Here is a 22,798-nt window from a genome sequence, read left to right as displayed (position 1 = left end):
GGCACAGCATCAACAATTCTGATGGCTTCTTGGAAGACCAATGTTTCTCTTCGAGGCACTTAGTGTTACTTTTCGAACGTTTGTGAAACCATTACCCTATCATGCGTGCTAAGTCACTTCAGTCACGTCCAACTCTTTGTGCCCCATGGACTGTAGTCTTCCAGGATCCTGTCTGTGGAATTCTCCAGGCAAGAACACTGCACATTAGGGAGTTTTCTTCAATGAAACTCAATTTATGTTTCTATTATCCCCAAACATGTGCCTTGGTAGGAATCTACTAAACGGAGAATGAAAAGTGTTCCAGTGGTGGTGTGCAGCATGGGAGTCTGTCCTCCAAATGTTGTTGTTGTTGTTCAGTCACTAAGTCATTTCAACTCTTTGCGACCCCATGGACTGAAGTACACCAGGCTTCCCTGTCCTTCACTATCTCCTGGAGCTTGCTCAAATTCATGTCCGTCAAGTTGGTGATGCCATTCAACTATCTCATCCTCTGTCATCCCCTTCTCCTCCTGCCTTCAATCTTTCCCAGCATCAGGAACTTTTCCAGTGAGTCAACTCTTTGCATCAGGTGGCCAAAGCATTGGAGCTGCAGCTTCAGCATCAGTCCTTCCAACAAATATTCAGGGTTGATTTCCTTTAGGATTAACTGGTTAGATCTCCTTGCAGTCCAAGGGACTTTTGAGAATCTTCTCTGGCACCACAATTTGAAAGTGTCTATTCTTTGGCACTCAGCCTTCTTTATGGTCCAACTCTCACAAATAAAGATTTTTAAACAGTAAGAAAAAAGCTCCGGCTTTCCAGTTAAAAATTACAATCGGCGAAGCACCCACAGCTTTCATTACAAGGAGGCACTAAAATGAGTCCTTCACTGCTTTTTCCCACCCACAAGCCCCTGGAAGCTTTCAAGGGGTCATAACTCAGAGGTCACTGTGGCTTCCTAAACTCTTAGGAACCACATCAGACCAGGCTAAACTCTTGATGGAAGTTAACCTTGAATTCCTGTTCTCATGGCCACTTTTTCACTCGGTATCTTGAGAAACGGATGAGAAATTCAGCTTCTGACTCAACACTCACACACACACACCACTAGACAAAGCCAGCCCTGTTGAAGGCTGGAGGATCAAGAGAAAAGGTCACATATTGAACACATGTCAAATGACAGAGCATCCCACAGTATATGTTCCTGTCCTTAAATACCCTTTGGCCATTCTTTGTCCACCATCTCCATTGAGGAGGCTTCTCACCACCCTTTCCTCATGTCTTACCCAGCCCCCTCTCCCCATTCCCACCCCCTCGACTTCCTGGACCGTCCTCTGAATTCTTCCCCTCAACTCTTCCTGCAGGAGTGCAGGGTGGTTCCACCCTCTCCAGGTCCTGCCCCTACATGCATGGAGGTGCCAGACATACACAACAGCATCACACCTACAGGGACCCATTCCCCCCTGACAACGTGGTTGCACACATCACTGTCCCATCACAGAGTACACATTTTCCTTAAGTTTGGGTGTTTTTGATCTTTTAAAAAACATTCTGCCTCTTTTTGCCAGAGACCATCCAGTACTTTTGCAGCTTATAAGGCTTCAGTTTCACATTTCATTGACAGAACAAATAAACTTATTTGCTCCCCAAATGGAAATTTTATAGAAGGATACATTTTCCCTTTCACAATTTGACTGATAGATAAATTGCTTGCAGTAAGACTGATAGTAATTTTCTCTTCTTTATAGACCCTGACTGTGTTGCCATGAAGCTCTGATGAATAAAGGTAGAGTCTCAGGTGGCTTTGAGAAGCTTAGAAAAACACACGATCCCATAGCTGAGGGTCAAGGAACTACCATAAATCAATGCCTGACTCTGTGCTAGGTATTTAGATCTACATCCTTAAAGTCACAATGTAATTAGTATTCTGTAAAGCAATTATCCTTCAATAAAAAAATAAATTAAAAAGAAAAAAAAAGAAACGTTCTAAACACATATGCTTAATAACTATCTCAGGTTATACTAGTGGCTTCATGTTTAGTATCAAGTAGCTTTTTCAAAAATATTGTGTTCCTATTTAATAGTTATGTCTTCTTTCATGCTGGAATTTATCCTTTTTACAACTTTTCAAGTATCAGGACCAAATTTTAATGCCAAACACTTTCATGGACTACTGTAAAGTGAGGGGAAAAGTCCAAATGGCCAAAACCCATGGTACCTTTAACAACATGTTCAAATTAATGTGCATTTTTGAATCACGATGGTGCTCACATCAGTCCTCCAGTGTGGACCGTTAGGAGAAGACTTGAAGGAGGTGACATCTGAGCTGAGATGGGAAGAAGATCAGAGCAACAGCCAGTGTAAAGGTCGGAAGGTGAGGATGGGCCTGCAATGATCAAAGCTGAGAAAAAGGCCAGTGTAAATGAGCAGGGTCAGCTTTCAAGAGGCGGCTGGGCCCAGACACCGCAGGGCTTTGAAGTCCAGGTGAGGAGACTGACCTTGATCGTAAGTGCAATGCGGACCATCAGGGGATACCAATGGGGGGTGGCCTTGATCTGATTTCAGATTTTACAAGATTGCTCCAGCTGCTCTGAGGCAAGAGATTGCGGGATGCGGGGGGCAGCAGGAGGTCTGTCAGGAGGTTCCCCCCACCCAGACCTTCCCTGGTCCAAGGGAGAAAAGATGGGGTGTAGCCTAGAGGAGGAGCAGCTGAGGAGAAAGGAGGGCTACCTGGCACTGACTGTGTTGTGAGCGTACACACGATGAGACCACGTGCATGGCAAGAGTTTGTCTCCAGGGGACACTGGGGTGCCATGTATGGAAACATGGTCTCCTTTCAGTAACGCCAGCTTTAAAATGCTGCAGAGGGCCTGTGGGAGACACATAACTCCTTTGCATCTAGAGGCGAACTTGCCAAAGTCTCACATGAACTATTTTCATCTGCAGAATATTGGAAGTAATTCTTTCACCTTGGTGCCTGAGGAGGCTCAATTAGTGAATGCTTATAGGGTGGTTAAAAGGGAAAAATGAAAAAATGTTTAAATGTCAACTGTGACTCTGTCTAATTGTATTGGAAGTACTTAACTCTGAAGCTTGCTGAGACCTCCTCCTCCAACCAACAGCTATTCTCTGGGGATGGTGAGAAGGCAGGAGTGGCCTTTTCTAACTGCAATCAAAAGTCCATTCGTCACTTCACGCCATTTTCAGGGAAGGGTATAGGAATCAAGTCCCGTAGAGAAGCACTTCATTATCTTCTAGAAAACCATGTTAGATGATCATTTTTATGAGAAGAGATAAGCGGCAAAATATCCCAGTCTTCAATATCATTACAGAAGAATTCCTTCCAGATAAGTGGCTGCCTTGAAGCATCTGTTTAGTTGCTCAGTCGTGTTCGACTCTCTTTAACCCCATGGACTGTAGCCCACTAGGCTTCTCTGTCCATGGAATTTTCCAGGCAAGAACACTGGAGCGGGTTGCCATTTCCTCCTCCAGGGGATCTTCCCGACCCAGGGATCAAACCCACGTCTCCTACATCTCCTACACTAGCAGGAAGATTCCTTGCCTTAAAGCATCAAAGTAGTTTTAACTACTGCTGATGGATATCTCTTTCAAACGTAGGGCACACACCTCCCCACACATGGGGAGGTGTCTTAGTTATGACTGAGCCTTTTCTCCACCTTTCAGGGTCACAAGTCACACAGTGAGTCATGACTTGTGATGTCGCTGAGTGCTTCTCCTCCACAAGCTGTCACATTTCTCAGCATCCTCTACTGCTAAGCACTTGCCTCTTGCAGCCTCTTTGTGGGTCTTCTATCTTTTCCCTTGCAGCCAGGTCATCCATCATCACAGACTGTAACCATCATTATTTTTGCTTCGAAAACTCCTCGTTTGTTATTTTAAATCTGCTACAGACTGGATAACTAGTTCACAAAGCTGTGAGCATTGTGTGTGACATCAAGAGTGAGTAGGCTCTGAGTGAGGGATGAGGCAGCTGTTCTGAGTTAAAGTGCTTTGAACTTTATGGTCTCTATTAGGACCACATGGAAGGCTCTGGAGCACGCGTCATTTCACAAACCAAAAAACATGAAGAAGTGATGCATCTTCACCAGCCACTCTCACTATATTTGTTTCCTGTGGTTGCTGCTCCTGCAATTTACTGTCATCATATTGGCTTAGAACTACACAAATCTATTATCCTACAGTTCCGGAGATGGTGTGAAATGGGTCTCACCGCACTCGCATCCAGGTGATAGCAGAGTTGGTATTCCTTTCAGAAGATGCTGCTTCCTAGGCTCACAGCTTCCTTCCATCTTTAAAGTCAGCAGGGAGGCAGCTTTGAATCCCTCTGACTCTCACACTCTGCCTTTGTCGTCACCTCTCCTTTTCTGAGCCTATTAAGGACTGTAGTGATGACGTTGGGCCCATTTGGACAATTCAGGATAATCTCCTTGGCACGGGGTCCTTAACCACATCTGCCAGGTGAGGTACCAGAATCACACAGTCTGGAGGGAATTAGGATGCACACATTTCCCATCAACTTTCAGCTATTGCTGAAGCTGCTGGTTCTCAGTTCACACTCTGAGCAGCAAAGGAAAAGGCTCAACCTGCCATCCTTCTGTTTCATCGGGCAAACTTGCAGGAAGTGGATACGATTAACTGGGCAACGCTTCCACGACCAGTGCGACTGTGCAAACTGCTGTCTCTGTGAACTTCTACAGCAGTTATTTTTTGTCTTCTTGTTTGGCACTCAATAAATATTGCCTTATATGATTAGCTACCATTCTATGCTATCTTATTTACCAAACAAAACTAAAAATGCCTAGAGATCCAGGACAAACCTTGATCAATTTCTTCATATACTTAGCTCCCAAATTCCAACTCTGTACCTTGTACCGGGTAACTGCCCAAGAAATATTTGTTGACTATTCATGGATTTCCTTAGTAGGGGCTGTGGACCTATTAAAATTAGTTAGAATCACAAAGAGATGGAAATATGACTTTAGCTATGAAGCTAAAAATTTAAATCAGGTAAGTTTATAATTAGGTTTACATGCAATAAAGAGGCAGAATGTATATGTCTGTGTTAATAAACTGGGTTAATTACATAATGGGATTCTTTGAAAAGTTGGATAATTAAATAAAGGAGAATTTCATAGCACCTGGACCTCTAAACTGCTTCACAATTACAGAAGGATTACATAAAACTGTATATCCCTATTAAAAACAAATTAAACAATAATCATGAATATTATCCAAAATAATAAAGAATAGTGAGTAGCTGCTTGATGTGAATTATCAGGAACATTTTCATGATTGTTCTTTAATTAATTGCTCCATAATCTGAAAGCTTTCTCTGCCTCTCAGCGTGCAATGCAGCCTAATACAGAGTTTCCTTCCCCGAACTCACTAACAGTCAGCTTGATACATCATGGCAATGAAAAGAGTACTGAATTACATAGGAAAATCACCTACGTGTGACTGTCCCTTGGAATTCAGTGCGGAATTACATCCTGCAATTAATATGAAGCCCGCTGTCTGAATGACCGCCATCTCTCCAGGGGCCATCACTTCCCATCTGTGCTCCCTGGGAAGAGAGTTCCTGGCACGGCCCCTGAGGCAAGGCTGAGGACCCCCCAGCTCTGATCTCGTTCCAGCAGCACATTGTGGAGATGCTGCTCCAAGCGGCGACCCGGTCCCAGTGCCAGCAGAGAGGAAGTCTAACCACAGCTGACTTTTCATTTTGTAGAAGTGTCAATTACCCAGTCAGTCATTCTTTAATAAACACTGTTAAGCATCTCCTCTAGGTTAAGTGCCATGCTGGGCTCTAGACGGAGTTGCATGGACAGGATCTCCATCTTTGAGAACCCAAAATCCACTAAAATGAGGCTGTGAAGGGGCTGGGGCTTCATCTGGCCTGCTCACACTGGATCCCTACATCCAGGCGAGTGTTTGGCTTATCACAGCTGGATGGAGGGAGGGAGGGATGGATGGATGGATGGGTTAGTGGGGAGCACAGACACATACATCATTAACTTCTGGTTAATACAGAACTTCTTATAAACTCACACCAAAGCTACAATTTATGGAGCCTTCACAAAGCTACGTGCCAAGTACTGTCCTACAACCTCTCTGTGAGTTACCTATTTTAATTCTGACATGCACCTCTGAGTGGCCATGATTATCACACCATTGCACGTGTAAGAAGCTGGTGTGAAGAGCAGCCATGCCTTGTGCCTGAGCTCACACCCTTGGTGATAAAGTCATGACTCAAACTTAGGTCTTCTGACTCTAGGTCTCTTAACTGCCTTACTATACTGGCCTCTCTCAGCTTTCACAAAAGCCAGAGGCTTCCAAATTGTGGCTCAAATTTTAAAAGGGGGAGAAAGGTGAGTAATTTGCTGCCATGGGGCATGCTAAATAAACATGATAGCAAAAGCAATCTTCATCGTGTTGTGAGATCGTGCTGCTTTCCTTGGGGTTTGCCTACAGTCTGAGCCCACGGAACAGCCAGGACGAGGATCTGGGCTGACTTATCTATTGGTTAGAAGAGTCAAGATGCCACAGTATTTCTTGGAGAAAATTGTTATTTCCATGAGTTGGCAGGAGCCTGGTGGTGCTCCTTCTTCAAGACAAGCTACGAAATAAAACTTTACCTTCAGCAGTTTTTAATACCGAAAATCTGCTATTGACAGCAGAGCTGAAGAGTGGGGGCAAGAAAAAGGTCAACATTTCTTTAAAAGTGACATTTTTCAGTGCAATCATTTCCAAATAATATTAAAACCTACAATCGTATGTGGTCAGTCGAGTCCAACTCTTTGCAGCCCTATGGACTGTAGCCAGGCTCCTCTATCCATGTAATTTTCCATGCAAGAACACTGGAGTGGCTTCCCATTTCTTATTCTAGGTGATCTTTCTGACCCAGGGATTGCACCTGCATTGGCAGGCAGATTCTTTACCATTTGAGCCACCTAGGAAGCCCCTATAATTGTATATTAAAGGACAGAAAAGGCCAGCATTTGTGCCACAAACACTTGAAATGAATCAAGAGATTTACAAATTCGGAAGATTTACTCTACAGACTACGTACCCATCACTTAGCTTGGGAGGTGATTATAGAGCTGTGGTTGTGGGGTCTGCGGTGGGGAGGTCCGCATGAAGAGAAGAGGCTGGGGACCTTGAACAGTCAGAAAATCCCCAGAGTACCAAGTTCTTGGGATGCCAAGGAGGCAAGGCTTATAGAAAGAAGTGGGATGGCACCCACGACAAATTTCTTCTCCCTTAAAATCTGCCGAGAGCTAAAGACTGTATTTTTTCGAATCCCTGGTCTCTTCTCTTCTATACAAACGCTAAGGCATTTGCCACATTGTTTGGCCCCACAGCTTCCCTGCCTCGGGCGGAACAATAAAAACTGAGGAGTGTGTCTCTGGACATTGTGTGATGGCCAGGGCGGACTGTGCCAGGGAGCAGGAGGGATGTTTAGTTAAATCAGTTTGGAGCAGTGGTCCTCAACGTCATTCCCAGATCCGCAGCCTCTGCTAGACTAGGGAGCTGCAAATATTTTCTGTGAAGAGCCAGAGAGCAAATATTTTAAGCTTTTTGGGCCAATAGGCAAAACTGAGGATATTATGTGAGTACTTATATAACAAGAGAGGAAATCAGCATCCCCAGTTTGACTGATGAAATTCAAGCCATCACGTTGGCTATACATTTTTATAATCTAGATCCATTAATACTAATGAGAAGAATGAAATCATTTTTGCAGGGAACAGCATTTTGCTTAATCGGGGTTCAAAGATAGTGTCCCCTGTCAGGGAATCAATTGCAAAATTTCATCCATAAGAACCATTACTAGGTTGCTCCTGTTCAGTCCTGTCCAACTCTTCCCAATCCCAGGGACTGTAGCCTACCAGGCTCCTCTGTCCACAGGATTCTCCAGCCGAGGATGCTGGTGTGGGTTGCCATTTCTTTCTCCAGGGGACCTTCCCAAACCTTCTGAACCCAGGGATCAAAACCGCATCTCCCGAGTCTCCTGCATCGCAGGCAGATTCTCTACCCCTAAGCCATAGGCGCCTTGCCAAAGCAGGGGGCAAAACAGATCTGGCCCTTGGGCTAGACCTGGGAACTTCTTAGAAAGGCAAATTAGAAGGTCCTACTGAATTAGCAGATGTGGAGGTGGGGTCAGATACCTGCCTCTTAACAAGCCCTTCAGGTAATTCTGAGGCCTCCTAGCATTTGAGAACCAGTGGAGCACATGTTGAAGGGCCAGAATTAGCCCCGCCCACTCCGTTATTACCATGGTAACAGCCATTTCTCAGTCATTCAGTCATCGCCTTCTGCCCTACTTTTCCTTGGCCATTATTTTAATGAGTTTGGGTGTATATTTTTATTTTAAAATAACCTTTTGAGTCTTAGGCAACTCATTTAGGAAACATGGCATGCCCATGTCTGCTCAGAGATCTCTAAGCAGAGGAGCAGGAAGTCCTCTGGGAAAAGGCTCAGAGCCCAGGAGGAAGAAGCATCTCTAACCAAAGCCAGAAGGAGAAGGTCTCAGACATTTTGCTCTCAGTAGGTAACCCGAGAGATGGGTGATGGAAGTGGTGACTTTTCACCTTTTCAATTGTTGCTCCGAGCCACCTCCGCTCAGTTAAAAATAAACGGGGCTACAACATAGGTGCTGTGTTTTGATTGAAGGGGTGGTCTCGGTGCGATCATTTCATACAATCCATAAATAATGTTTTTGTGGCAAACTCAGAAGGAAGAAATACACAGACTGTCACCTGGGTTCATTCTCACTCTGACTCATCTTTTTCTGTCTCTGATGCTGCCTTGATTTCTCCATGTTTACAATGGAAATAATCCATCAACGTGCACTGATGGGGCTGCCGTGAAAATAAACCCAGGTGTGTGAAGATCTCTGCCTCTGACAATTCCGAGAATTATTATTAGGTTGTGTTGTCCTAACAGACTGACAAGATGATGTCTAGGCTGACAAAGGAGCGCACAGCACCCTGTTACTCACGCGGTGCTGCTCCCGGGGCCGCGCAGACTGCTCCATGGTCCATCTGGCACCTTTCCAGCATACTGCATCTTTTGCTGAACTTCAAATAGCTCTTTAGACCCACTGGCCAGGATGCGTCTGTCAACATTTAAATTAGGTTCCCCACTCCTGAAATTCAGGTTAGTTGAGTGACTTGGGGGTAGGGGTCCGGAGGGGAAGGGGAGGGATGTTATCTCCAGAAGGCTTTGGTCAGTCTTCCGAGACCCACATCCAGATGTTTCCTATTAATACTGGTTGACTGATCAAATTGACTGGATGAAACCTAGGAAGTCCCAAAGAGCCAGGCCCAAGTGGATACGGGGTGTATTTTTAAGACATTCACCTTCCTAGTTTAGAATTATGGGTGTAAAGCCAGGAAGACTGTAGCTGTAAGAAGGGAGCCCTGTATTCTCCGGCTTTTAAGGTTTTGCCCAAGACAAGGAAGGAACTTAACATGCTTTCGGAAGCTCAGAATCCTGGTCCTTCCCAGGAATCTTCCTGGAGCCTAAGCTTCAGCACAAAAGATGCCAAGGAAAGACATACACACCCACGAGGACTGGCCATGTTGGTGGCTCGATTGGAGGCACTTTTAAAAGAGAAGCAGGAGGAGGAAAGTTTAGGATGTGTATCCTAAGGCAAATGCTCAGTTCTTCATCCTCTTTAAAATTCAAGTCCTCAGAGGACCCCTTGTTTTGACTAACAAAGGAGTCAACACAGGAGTCAACACAAAAAAATACCAATGGTTGGAAGAAAGCAAGCCTTGTAAAGATCTCTGCAGAATTGAGAGGACTACAAAATACTTTTAAAACAATAAAGAAAAATGTATATAGGGAAGAATCCATTACTGTCTCAAAAGCTTCACCTTAAAAGATGACACTGTGGAGTGTTATTTCTAATTCTCACTTCATGCTGTGTGGTACTTAGATTGTATAGAGACAGACAGATGATTGGTAGATAGACAGACATTCACCTTCTATTCTTTTGTTATGAAGCCAAGAATTCTAAAAGGAAAAGGATACACAAGGAAAGAAGTGAAAGAAACATCACCTATGAAGCCCCTTCACTGAAAAGGTGACTGTGTGTGTGTGTTACTTGCTCAGTCGTGTCTGACTCTTTGCAACCCCATCGACTGTAGCCTGCCAGCCTCCTCTGTCCATGGGATTTTCCAGGCAAGAATACTGGAGTGGGTTGCCATGCCTTCCTCCAGGGGATCATCCCACCCAGGGATAGAACCCACGTCTCCTAAGTCTCCTGCATTGGCAGCCGGGTTCTTTACCACTAGCGCCACCTGGAAAGCCCCACTGAAGAGCTGAGCTCTGTGCAATTCCAATAGGTTTCTCCACACTGTCCTTCATTCTAGGTTCCATCAAGTAGAAAACTGAAGTTCTGAGAGGTCAGGTTGTCTGAAGCAAAACTGTAAATGGTTAATTTCCCTTCCATTTTATACGAGTTAAGGATGCTTCTGAGTGCTCATTACAAAAATCCAACCAATAAAGGCTTTATCAAATGAAGGGGGATTTTTTGCTTCTCACATGCAAGGAGTTGGCAGGGCAGGACTGGGGCACTGGCTCAGGGGTGCACTGGGGACTCAGGATCTTTTGGGGCTCTATTATCCTGAACAAGCTGGACAGCATCTCCAGGCTTGTAGGTGTCCTTTCATCAATCACATGAAAGCTTTTTCAGACACCATCCTGAATCTCACTGGTCCCCACGAAGTCTGCACGCCCTAATGCTGCAAAGCCAGACTGGAGAACTCTGACAGCAACCATATGGCCAGCAAGGTCAATGTCCCCACCACCTGGCCCTTGACAGGAAAAGTCTGCCAGCCTAACTTGACAGCATCATTTCTAATGGAGGCTGATTTTCAATACAATGGATAGATAAAGCTTCTCAATTAGCTAATCGATTTTCTACTTTACTATATTGAAGTTACTCTCGTGTTCACCATTGTAAAGAAAATGGTGATGAACATCCATGTTTTTACATACATCTTTGCATGGATCTCCAAGTATTTTCATAGGAAGATGGGGAGTATAGTTCAGTAGTTAACAGCAAGTACTCTGGAGCTTGGCTGCTGGGTTCAAATCCTGGTTCTGCCCATCAGCAGCTGTGTGACCTTGAGTAAATGATTTAACTTTCAAGAACTTCAGTTTTCTCACCTCAGTGAGGTTAACGTGAGTTAAAACATGCATAGATTAGAAAAATGACTGCACATAGTAAATGCCACCTGTATTAGCTATTATTGACTTCGAAAAAATGTTTTGACCATTGTTATTATTAGCAGTAAGTTAAATCCCTAAAAAAGGACTTCCCTGGTGGTCCAGTGGTTGGGAATCTCCCCTTCCAGTGCAGAGCACACAAGTTCAATCCCTGGTCAGAAAACTAAGATCCCACATCCCACAGGGCAACTAAGTCTGAGAGCCACAACTAGAGAGCCCTCAAACCCCAACGAAGACCCAGAGCAGCCTCTCATCCCCACAAAAAATTTTAAAAATAAACAAAATCCCTAAAAGTGAAACTGCAGAGTATACAGTTTTTAACACATATTACATTTCACACAAATAGGTTTTCTTAATTTCTGAGAAACAGTGAATTTTATCCTTTATGAAAAAAAAAAAGGAATTTTGGTCTAATTTTGTTTTGAAAGTGAATAATTGTACTGAACTACAATTATTAATTAATTATAAAATAAATAAAATTATATTCTTAAATTTGTTATTTTTGTTACTAGTGAAATTATTTTTGATATTTGAAATTTTTATTTTAGGAATTGCCAGTTTTTTTCTCTTTATCCCTTATTTCTAATTAAGATTTTTTTTTTTAGATATTGGAAACACTTTTATATGTTAAGGATATCAACTCTTTGATGACTATATTGAAACTCTTTCCCTCATTTTTTGTTTTTGAATTTTCTTTTTGATATTCATTAGTTAAAATGTTAAAATTTTATATAGTGCAAACTATCCATTTTTTCTCTTTATGACTTTGATCTTTGATTCCTGGTTAAAAGGAATATTGCTGTCCTGTGATCCACTATATATTCATTCACATTTTCTTTAATTTTTTAGTGGTCTAATTTTTTTCACTTTTAACTGTTCAATCCATTTGGAATTCACTCTAGAGTACAGTGAAAAGCAGGAACCTAACTTCTTTTTTTAAAACTGAATAACTCCTGCTGCTGCTAAGTTGTTTCAGTCGTGTCTGACTCTGTGCAACCCCATAGACGACAGCCCACCAGGCTCCCCCGTCCCTGGGATTCTCCAGGCGAGAATACTGGAGTGGGTTGCCATTTCCTTCTCCAATGCATGAAAGTGAAAAGTGAAAGTGAAGTCGCTCAGCCGTGTCTCACTCTTAGCGACTTCATGGACTGCAGCCCACCAGGCTACTCCCTCCATGGGATTCTCCAGGCAAGAATATTGGAGTGGGGTGCCATTGCCTTCTCTGAATAACTCCTAGCAAGATTTATTTAAAGAATCTTGACTTGCTCACAAAAGTTATCATTTTTGACATGTTAAAAATCTTTCATTGATTTATCCATCTATATCTTTTAAATTATTTATATTAGTTAATTATTATAAATTTAATAATTTGCTCTAATTATATTTTATAATACATTTGTATCTGCACACCTTTTTTCTTTACCAATTTTCTAAATTTTTAATTTAAAAATAATTATACATTCATAGAAAGTTACACAGTTCAGAGAGGTCCCATGTACCTCTCACCCTGTATTTCCCTGTGGTTCTATCTTACATAGGGCTTCCCAGATGGCTCAGTGGTAAAGAATCCACCTGCCAAACAGAAGATGTGGGTTTGATCCCTGGGTTGGGAAGAATCCCTGGAGAAACACGTAGCTACCTACTCCAGCATTCTTGCCTGGAAAACCCCATGGAGAGAGGAGCCTGGTGGGCTACAGTCCATGGAGTCACAAAGAGTCAAACACAACTTAGCCACTAAACAACAGTAACAACATCTTACATAACTATAGTACAATATCAAAACCAGGAAATTGCCACTGATACAGTATGTGTATAGAGTTGCATTAATGCAATCAAGTTGCAAAACTAGTCTATAACCCCAGCGATCTCCCTTCTTCTAGCATTTCATTACACATAGCTCCCTCCCTCTTCACCTTCCCCACCCCATCACCATCCATAACCCCTGACTATCACTAACCTGTTTTCCACCTCTGTAATACTAGCATTTAGAGAGGCTCCTGAAAGTGGATTATGCAATAAGAGCCCTTCAGGATTGGCTTCTTTCAGAAGCTTGCCCTGGAGACTCATCCAAGTTGTTGCCTCTCTAAAAGTTTGTTCTTTTTTGTTGCTAAGTCATCTTCCATGGTGTGGATGTATGAAGATCTATTTAGCCATTCACTTGAGGGATATATTGTTTCCAATTTTTGGCTATTACATATGAAGCTGCTATAAACAATTGTATCCAGGATTTTGTGTGGCTGTAAGTTTTTATGTCTCTGGGATAAATGCCCAGACTTATGAGTGCTGGGTCATATGTTAAGAGTGGGTTAAATTTTTGTAAAAGCCACTAAATAATTTTAAGAGTGACTGTACCATTTTATAGTCACAGCAGCAATGTATGAGACTTCTATTCATCTCATCATAATGAACATTTGATGTTGTCATTTTTTTTTTCAGTTGTTCTAGGGAAATGTAGTGATAGTTCATCATGACTTTAATTAGCATTTTCCTACTGGTTAGTGAGGTTGAACATCTTTTTGTGGGCTTATTTGTCATCCAGACATCCTCTTTGGTGAAATATCTGTTCATCTCTATTGCCCATTTTCTAAGTGGATTTCATTTTTTTAACTGTTGAGTTCTAAGTCCTTTAGATATTATAGATATGAGTCCTTTGTCAGCTATGTAATTTACAAATATTGTTTCCCAGTCTGTAGCTTATTTTTTCATACTCTTATTATTTCTTTCTTATTCTTTCATACTCAGGATTGGTCTTTCACAGAGCAAAAGATTTTAATTTTGATGAGGCCCAATTTATTGATTTTTTAAATTCCTGTATGGATTATGCATGTTTAAGAACACTTCATCAAGCCCGAAAGTAACCCACAGATTTTTTCCTATGTCTGCTTTAAACATGTTATAATTATACTAAACTCTAATATATTTTAGATTACATTTTATTTAAGGTGTGAAGTTTGACCCTGGGTTGTTTATTATCAATATCATGTATGGTCTTCAACTACTGTTATTATTCACTTTGTGTATATCCTTTAATCCAGAAATTCTCCTTCTAAGGCTTTTCCCAAAGGAAATAATTAATGTCCTGTCACAGCTTTCTTTTTTCCCTAAAAGTGCTTTGGCTCTGTATACCTCTCTCTCCATTCTTATATAAACACTTACGCAGAAAAACCTTTGCTTTATGGATACATAATTTACATAATAAAAAATCAGTCTATTTTGGGTATTCAGTTCAATGGTTTTCAGTGTTATTTGCAGAGTTGTACAACCATCACCACAGTCTCGTTTTGGAATATTCCCAACCCCCTCAAAGAAATTTTGTACCTATTTCCAATCACTCCTCAATTCCCAGGGTAAAGCAACCACAAATTTATTTTCAATCTCTATAGATTTGCTTTTCCAGACTTTTAATATTAAACATAGTGATAGCGTCCACTGTGTGATCTTTTACACATGGTTTCTTCCACTGAACATAACGATTTTGAGCTCATCCCTGTTGCAGCATGTGTATTTCCTCTTTATTGCTGAGTCGTATTTCATGGTATGGATACCACACTTTGGTTGCCCATTTACAACTTGATGCATGTGTGAGATGTTTCCACTTTTGAGCTGTTATGAATAATGCTGCCATGAACATTCATGTCCAAGTTTTATGTGCAAATGTGTTTTCATGTTTCTTGAATAGACCCCTAGAGTAATGTTGATATATTAAAAACAAAAGTCAGATTTTTATTGGAATTGCATTCAGCTAAGGGAATAACTGGCTCCCCAGATGGCTCACCAGGTACAGAATCTGCCTGCAATGCAGAAGACGCAGGTTTGATCCCTGGGTCAAGAAGATCCCCTGAAGAAGGAAATGGTAACCCGCTCCAGTATTCTTGCCTGGGAAATTCCATGGACGGAGGAGCCTGGGCTACAGTCCAAAGGGTCACAGAGTTGGACATGACTGAGCGACTGAGCACACAAGGGAATAATTGGCATCTTTACCATATTGAGTCTTGACATCCAAAAAAATGGTGCTCCTGCACTTATTCAAAAGTTAGAACCTTCTTCCAATTTTTCTACTTAGGTTAATTGGATACTAATATTTCCATTTCATTTTTGTACACTTCCCATTTGCCCACAAATCCATTAACTGTCTTGTACAGGGAAAGTACATCATAGGGGGTCTTCCCTGGTGGTCCAGAGGCCAAGACTCTGCACTCCCACACTCCCTTGCTCCAGGCCTGGGTTCAATCCTTGGTCAGGAAACTAGATCCCATATCCCACCTCATACAGCGATCCTGTGATGAAAACTAGTGGAGTTCACAAGCCTCCACTAAGGATCCCACATACCTCAACAAAGATCAAAGATGCTCATGCAGCAACTGAGACCCCAGAACAGCCAAACAAACAAATAAATAAAAGTACATGACAGATGCTTGCCAGTCACTTTCTTTGGTGTTAAGGGCATGGCAATGAACAAGACCTAGTAGCTGCTCTCTCAAGTTACTTTCTAGTTGAAGGAAGGGCTGATTTGCCCCAAAGCTTTGAACAGCTGATGGAATGGTAGAGCAGTGACAGCATTGAGAGTGAGAAGCGAAGGAATCAGTGTTTCAGGTAGACTCGGGGACGATCTTTCCAACCCAGAAGGTCTCTGAGATGCGACCAACCCATTTTCTTCAGACAAGCCTGCACCTAAGGTTCTGTCCTGACTCATCTGGTCCGTGGTGCCAGGAAGAGGGGCTCTGACAAAGTACAGATGGATCTGTGCATCTTTGCTAACTTGAGGCCGGGAGGGGACGATGGGTGACCCACGCACTCAGAGATAAAACGCCCTGCGATGAAGCCAACAGGACTTCCATTACGATCTCAGCGGTTTGTTAGATCCTGTAAATCCCTGTATATTCTTTACATGTGTTATTCAGTGTGTTATTCACATAAAGCAGGTGCTCAGCCCACGTGATTGACAGCAGAACTCTCAGCAATGCTGGCACATTTGTTTGGAGGGTGTAAAAAAGGTGGCAGCCAGGAAGAAACATCCCACATGGAGAATGAGTTTGGGGAGAAAAAACCGCACCCCCCCAAGAGAGTGGGGTGATGGCGGAGGCTACTTCCCAAGAGGAAGTGAGCGGCACCCCGGGGGTCTGCTGAGAAGAAGAGTAGGGGGCCAGAGAGACTGGACAGTGAGGAAGGCCCTCTGGTAAGAAGAAGGGCTTCCCTGCAGAAGCTGAAGAGCTCAGAGTTTGTCTGAGATTCCTGTGAGAGTCGGGGTGGGGCATAGGAACATCCCCACCCCACCACCCCACCCCCGCCCGCCACTGCCCCGGCTCCTGAAAGCCTGCGAGAGATTTCTACAGTTAGTCCCCCATCATCCACCTCATACAGCAATCCTGTGATGAAAACATGTTAGATAATCTAGGGACTGAACACTCCTTACACAATCCTGCAGCTGGAAACTGACAGTTGTTAGAACTCAACAGGAGTTGTTTACCTGATTTAGGTAAGTTGAGAGAGACATTGCAGGAAATTGTTTCTTCAAAGGTGGACTCAGAGTGGGTTGAACCTTTCTCTGCCTTCAAACAATACAAGCCCCCAGGGGCTTGTCCTTCTGCGGATAGGGAGGGATTGAATACAAATAACCAGAAGAGCAATTCCCCTGGTGATCAGGAACCTTCTGCGAGTTCACTAACGGTCAGACAAAGGGAGTAAACAGTACCCTCCCTAATGGTGAGACCCAGTGAATGAGCTACATGGACAACTGCAAGGATAAAGAAATGATAGCAAAGGATTTGCTTGGACAAAGAAAATGTGCTGGGGTGGGGAGGTGGGGCGGGAGTGGGGGGAGAATAGAGTCAACTGGGGAAAAGTGCCAACTATACCCCTGGGGAATTGTCCAGAGAAACAAGGTAGTTAATGAGCTAAGGAAACCTGAAAAGCAGTGCTGCTGAAAGAGGCCACAGCAGAGACAGAATAAGAAACAGGGATGTGTTTGCAGGGTGAGCCTGAAGGTCAAAGAGGCAAAAGCAAAAATAATAGATGAAGACAAAGAGTCTTAGTTATCTAAGCATCAAGATCAGTAAACCCATGGTTTTAAAATTACTTTCTGGGAGAATACACTGGTGTTTGTAACTAGGTCAAAATGTCCCATGGTGCAAATAAATGATCGTGTTCTTGCCCAATTTTTAGGGGGAAAAATGTTATCAGACAAAGATTCACAGTTTTAAGGTTTTCTTCCATAAATATCCCTTCAATATTTGATGCTTATTCGATTCTTATGTAAGACTCTAATGTTAGATGGTTCGTGATTCAATCAAAAAGCATACATGAATTAATTTTGTTTGCTACCTGAAAATATTCCAAGAGGAGGTCTGAGATGTTCAAACATCCCATCTCCTGAAGAAGTCTGAGAATTGAATCCAAGTGAGGCCAAAATCTAAAAACCAAACACAGTAGCTTCTGTTTGTGGACATTGTAATTTTACTACCTTTTGTACAGACCAGAGTTTCTAGAAAACACAGTGGCCGAATGAATATTACAAAAATGACTGATCCCCTGTCTCCACAGCATGAAGTAAGAATAAGATGAACCAGAAGACAGGATGGTGTCTTTAAAAGCCAGCTAGTGCTTTCTTCAAATCCCGTTGTTCAATACCAACTATTCAATATTATGCATCATTTAAATACTGCATTAATATGTATGGTGTCCAAGAGGTTATGCAACATGTCCTTGAGATTTTTTTTTTTTATGGCTGCAAAAGCAAAGAGGGAATCAAATTATCCAGTTTGACTTTATACATCTTTTAAATAAATAGCACACTGAAGGATCACCCAGGAAAAGGGTACAAAAAGTATTGTTTCAAAGTGGTTTAGAATCCCATCTTGCTCAGAGCCGGAAAGGCTAGCTGACATTTCCATGTCTACGTGCTGGTAGAGACAGGCACAGAAAACCAGAAAGCTGGCTCCACTGATGGAATCCTTGGAGCTTTGTAACTTCCTCTGACTTGAGATCCATGATTCTGTGTACCACCCTGGGCCCCACTCCCCTTTCACCTGTGCCCTCAGCCTTTGCAGATTCCTGGAGAGATTCCTTCACTGCCTACTAGGGTAAGCCATAGAGAGTCTATAAGTTCTAATACTTCTAAAGTCAGCCATTAAATGCACATTCTGATGTGTACCCTCTTAAAGTGATTGCTACAAATGACCATCTTTTCTAATCCTCCTCCTATGGTTTGTGAATTCTGTCTTGATGATAATATACTTATTTCTGTAAATGGGAAAAACATCATTTTCTTGGGGAAAAAAAAAAAGGTTAGAGCTGTAACACTGATTGGTATTTAATTTCCATAAAGTATAATTTTTCTATCATTTCATTCATATTAATGTCATCAAAAGCCAGAAGTTATAAGTGATTGGGAGGCATTGGAAGGCAATCTGTGACACAGGTTCCCTTTGGTGAGCGGAATAAATGAAGCTCTTATATGATATGCTGGAAACAGTCAGAATGCTACAGACCTTTCGGTGGCCCAACCCTAATCCTGGAAGGAAGTGGCTCTGGAGAATAATAAAAACCAGGAATATTTTGAAGCATTACCTCTGCTTTCTCTGTGTATCATTTTCCAGTATACCATACCAGTGTTTCCCCTCTGCAAAAAGCTGTGTAATCACTTTATCTTGCCTGTCAAGAAATCATGGTGGCATCTTTCTCTCCGGAAAATAACTTCTTGTGATACTTTTCCGACGTCATGGTATTTCTGTCTTCTTCAATATAAAGAAGCCAGCTGAAATTGTTGTCAGTAAGATTTTATAGAAATTCAAAACTAAATTAAGTGTGGGAAAATACTGCATGCTTTCTCCCTTCAGAAAAAAATTTATATTAATATTACGTTGAGCCTACTTTAATCATGTAACTCTTTTGTGGTTCTGACAAGAGTTTCACTGGGTAAAAATACTCTATCAAGGCTGATTTACTGGCTTTATATGTTAGATATCTATGTATTCTGTGATGGTCATTTGGGGCAGGCAGTTTTCTCCTTTGCTCTGACTGTATTTATACTCTAAAAGGAATGTGAATGTATTATAGTTGTTACAATGGGGTCATCCGAAAGGGGTGTGCGTTAAGAAATTAACTCTAAAATGCAAAGTTAATTGTTCATTGTGATTGTTTGGCTTCCAATGATCTTGAGCCCCAAATATGCAGATTCTATCGTTACACGATCAGTAAGTCAGCAGCGGGGATTCCAGCACTGTGAGGTTATGTGAGGCCACCATATAACCTGAACAGTGGAGCAAAGCCTGGGGCTCACAGAATGGTTGCAATGGCCCAGGTGTGAGATTGAGGAAACCCAAGCCCACTTCAAAACATAATTAATTTTAAACTATCTGAGCCATTTTCCAAGTGTAGATATATTTTAATTTATCTTAATATTTTGAATAAAATGATATAGGTTTATAATATCAACTTCTCTCCTGACATAACGGCATAATTTTTTCCCCACTCTTTTGTTTCAGAAAGGAAGCAATGATCTAAGTTTCCAATATGACCTTGAGATATATTCTGGTGAGGACTCCTTTCATAGTGATACTTAAGATGATCAACCTCCAAAATACACAAGCAGCTCATGCAGCTCAATATCAGAAAAACAAACAACCCAATCAGAAGTGAGCAGAAGACCTAAACAGACATTTCTCCCAAGAAGACATACAGGTGACGATCAAGAGGCATATGCAAAGATGCTCAACATAGCTCTGCTGCTGCTGCTGCTAAGTCGCTTCAGTCGTGTCTGACTCTATGCGACCCCATAGACGACATCCCACCAGGCTCCCCCGTCCCTGGGATTCTCCAGGCAAGAACACTGGCTCCTGCTGCTGCTAAGTCACTCCAGTCATGCCCGACTCTGTGCGACCCCATAGACGGCAACCCACCAGGCTCCCCTGTCCCTGGGATTCTCCAGGCAAGAACACTGGAGTGGGTTACCATTTCCTTCTCCAATGCATGAAAGTGAAAAGTGAAAGTGAAGTCCCTCAGTCGTGTCCAACCCTTAGCGACCCCATGGACTGCAGCCCACCAGGCTCCTCCGTCCATGGGATTTTCCAGGCAAGAGGACTGGACTGGGGTGCCATCTCCTTCTCCCAACATAGCTCTACTACTACTACTACTAAGTCGCTTCAGTCGTGTCCGATTCTGTGCGACCCCATGGACTGCAGCCCACCAGCCTTCTCCGTCCATGGGATTCTCCAGGCAAGAACACTGGAGTGGGTTGCCATTTCCTTCTCCAATGCATGAAAGTGGAAAGTGAAAGGGAAGTCACTCAGTCATGTCCGACTCTGTGTGACCCCATAGACGGCAGCCCACCAGGCTCCCCCGTCCCTGGGATTCTCCAGGCAAGAACACTGGAGTGGGTTGCCATTTCCTTCTCCAATGCATGAAAGTGGAAAGTGAAAGTGAAGTCGCTCAGTCGTGTCCGACTCTTAGCGACCCCATGGACTGCAGCCTACCAGGCTCCTCCATCCATGGGATTCTCCAGGCAAAAGTACTGGAGTAGGGTGCCATTGCCTTCTCCGAACATAGCTCTAGAGAAAAGCAAATCAAAACCACAATGAGGTATCTACATCTCACAGCAGTCAGAATGGCCATCATCAGAAAATCTGCAAAAAAATAAATGCTGGAGAGGGTGTGGAGAAAAGGGAACCCTCTTGCTTTGTTGGTGGAAATGTTGGAGGCAATGTTGGAGGAAATCCCTATTCAATACAGCCCCTATGGAGAAAAGTACAGAGAGTCCTTTAAAAAACTAACCACAAAAATTACCATATGACCCAGCAATCCCACTACTGGGCATCTACCCTGAGAAAACCACAATTCAAAAAGATACTTAAAATGAAATACAGGTTTTTATTGGTCAATACTTTGTCCTTGGACAGGTATAATAAAGGTCTCTTAAGTCACCCTAGTCAGTCAATTTAATTTCACAAGTCCATAGTCACATACACAAAACATATATATAAGTTTGCATTGTTCCAAACATACGACAAGAACAATATCCGGCACCCACACACGTAGTTGTTCAGCCTCTGTTTTTGCAGGAGGGGAAGGGGGCTGGCTTTGATGAGAATTAACTTGGAAAGTAGAGAACAGAAGTAAAAAGGATACAGACCCTGCCTTCTGAGACAACGAATAGGAGATACGCATATGAAAATGTCATTGGCTTCCATCAGAAAGAAAATGAAAACATTTACCTCAAGCTTTACAAGTACAATTAAAACCATTTCCAGTCCCATCTATGGAGGAAGTGATCATCTTGCTGAGGCTCAGCAACTGAAGGCAAAGGAAAAGCAAGCACGCTTCAGGAAATTCCCACAAACAAACCAAAACACAATGGCTGCAGGAGCAGCGTGGGGCTCCAAAGATGAGACGAGCGTGTCAGTCACCACCCGCTGCCTGCCTGGGCTCACTGGGAACCGCAAGGCACTCTGGGAAACTCTTCTCTGTCTTTGGATCAGACCCAAACCTCACAGGTGGCTTCTGCCCTCCACTCTGTCTCCAGGACCCACGATGAGCCCTGTAAAGATTCCCCACCATCATCACCAGCACTAACACCTGACTAAGGCTGCACAGACATTAATACCTGTACCCCAAGCAACACCTACAGCAGCGCCCCAAAATTTCCACATAGAACAGGCTTAGTGATAGGATGGGATGAGAAACCTTTCCATAGCAAGTACTCAGTTTTTACTTCTATATATTCATTTAGAGGTGTTCTGGGGAATGGTAGAGATGATGGGGGACCAGAGGACCTCTTCTTCCCCAAGCTGCCCCCGACTATCTCGTTTCCTCCCCACAACCACCTTGCAAGAGAGGAGTCAGACAATCAGACACTTGGGTATCTAATAATGTATCTAACATCCCATAACTAGAAGGGGCAGGACTACGTGAGTGTAAAGGGTCTGAACCCAAAGAGTGGTCCCAGAGTAGAGTGAACTTGATCTTTCAGAAAACTGGACTCAAGCCTCACTTCCATCAAACCTATTTCCTAGATAGATACAGACACCTCCAAAAGACACAGGTTTTAATTTCTTCTTTCATTTGAGCTAAAAAACATGCTGCTGCCCCGTGTAAGAAACACATATTTGGTCACAGACATTATGTACATCTGCGTGCACTTTGTGAAATAAAGAGTTAAAGGCAAAATTCTTTCTCTCACACCTGGATGCCTGTAAAGATGGGAGATGAGGTGAATCCCAGGTAGTGCTGATGCTGCTGGTCCCTGGACCACATGAGAGAAGCAAGGGACTAGAGCATCTGAAGGGCTCTTCCCATTCTGAGCATCTTCACATCAATGGAATGCTTGGCCCCTACTCCTGGGCCTCTTACACTCATCAGAGAGCTTATGTTCATGTCCTGACTTCTCACATGTCCAGTTCTATGCCTTCCCTCCACTGACCCAAATCTACCTCAGGTCAAAGGTGGGAGCCACGAGGTATTCCTGACCTAGCTTTTTCTCCCCAGTGATCATTATCTTCTAAAGTCCTCTAGCGCTTAGAGATTTTGCCCTCTTGCCCTGCATTGGTCACTAGTTATTTTTTGATGACTC

This window comes from Bubalus kerabau, chromosome 21 (assembly GCF_029407905.1).
Source record: "Bubalus kerabau isolate K-KA32 ecotype Philippines breed swamp buffalo chromosome 21, PCC_UOA_SB_1v2, whole genome shotgun sequence".
NCBI lineage: Eukaryota > Metazoa > Chordata > Mammalia > Artiodactyla > Bovidae > Bubalus > Bubalus kerabau.
The sequence above is the reverse complement of the archived record's forward strand: the minus strand, read 5'-3'. Positions refer to the sequence as shown.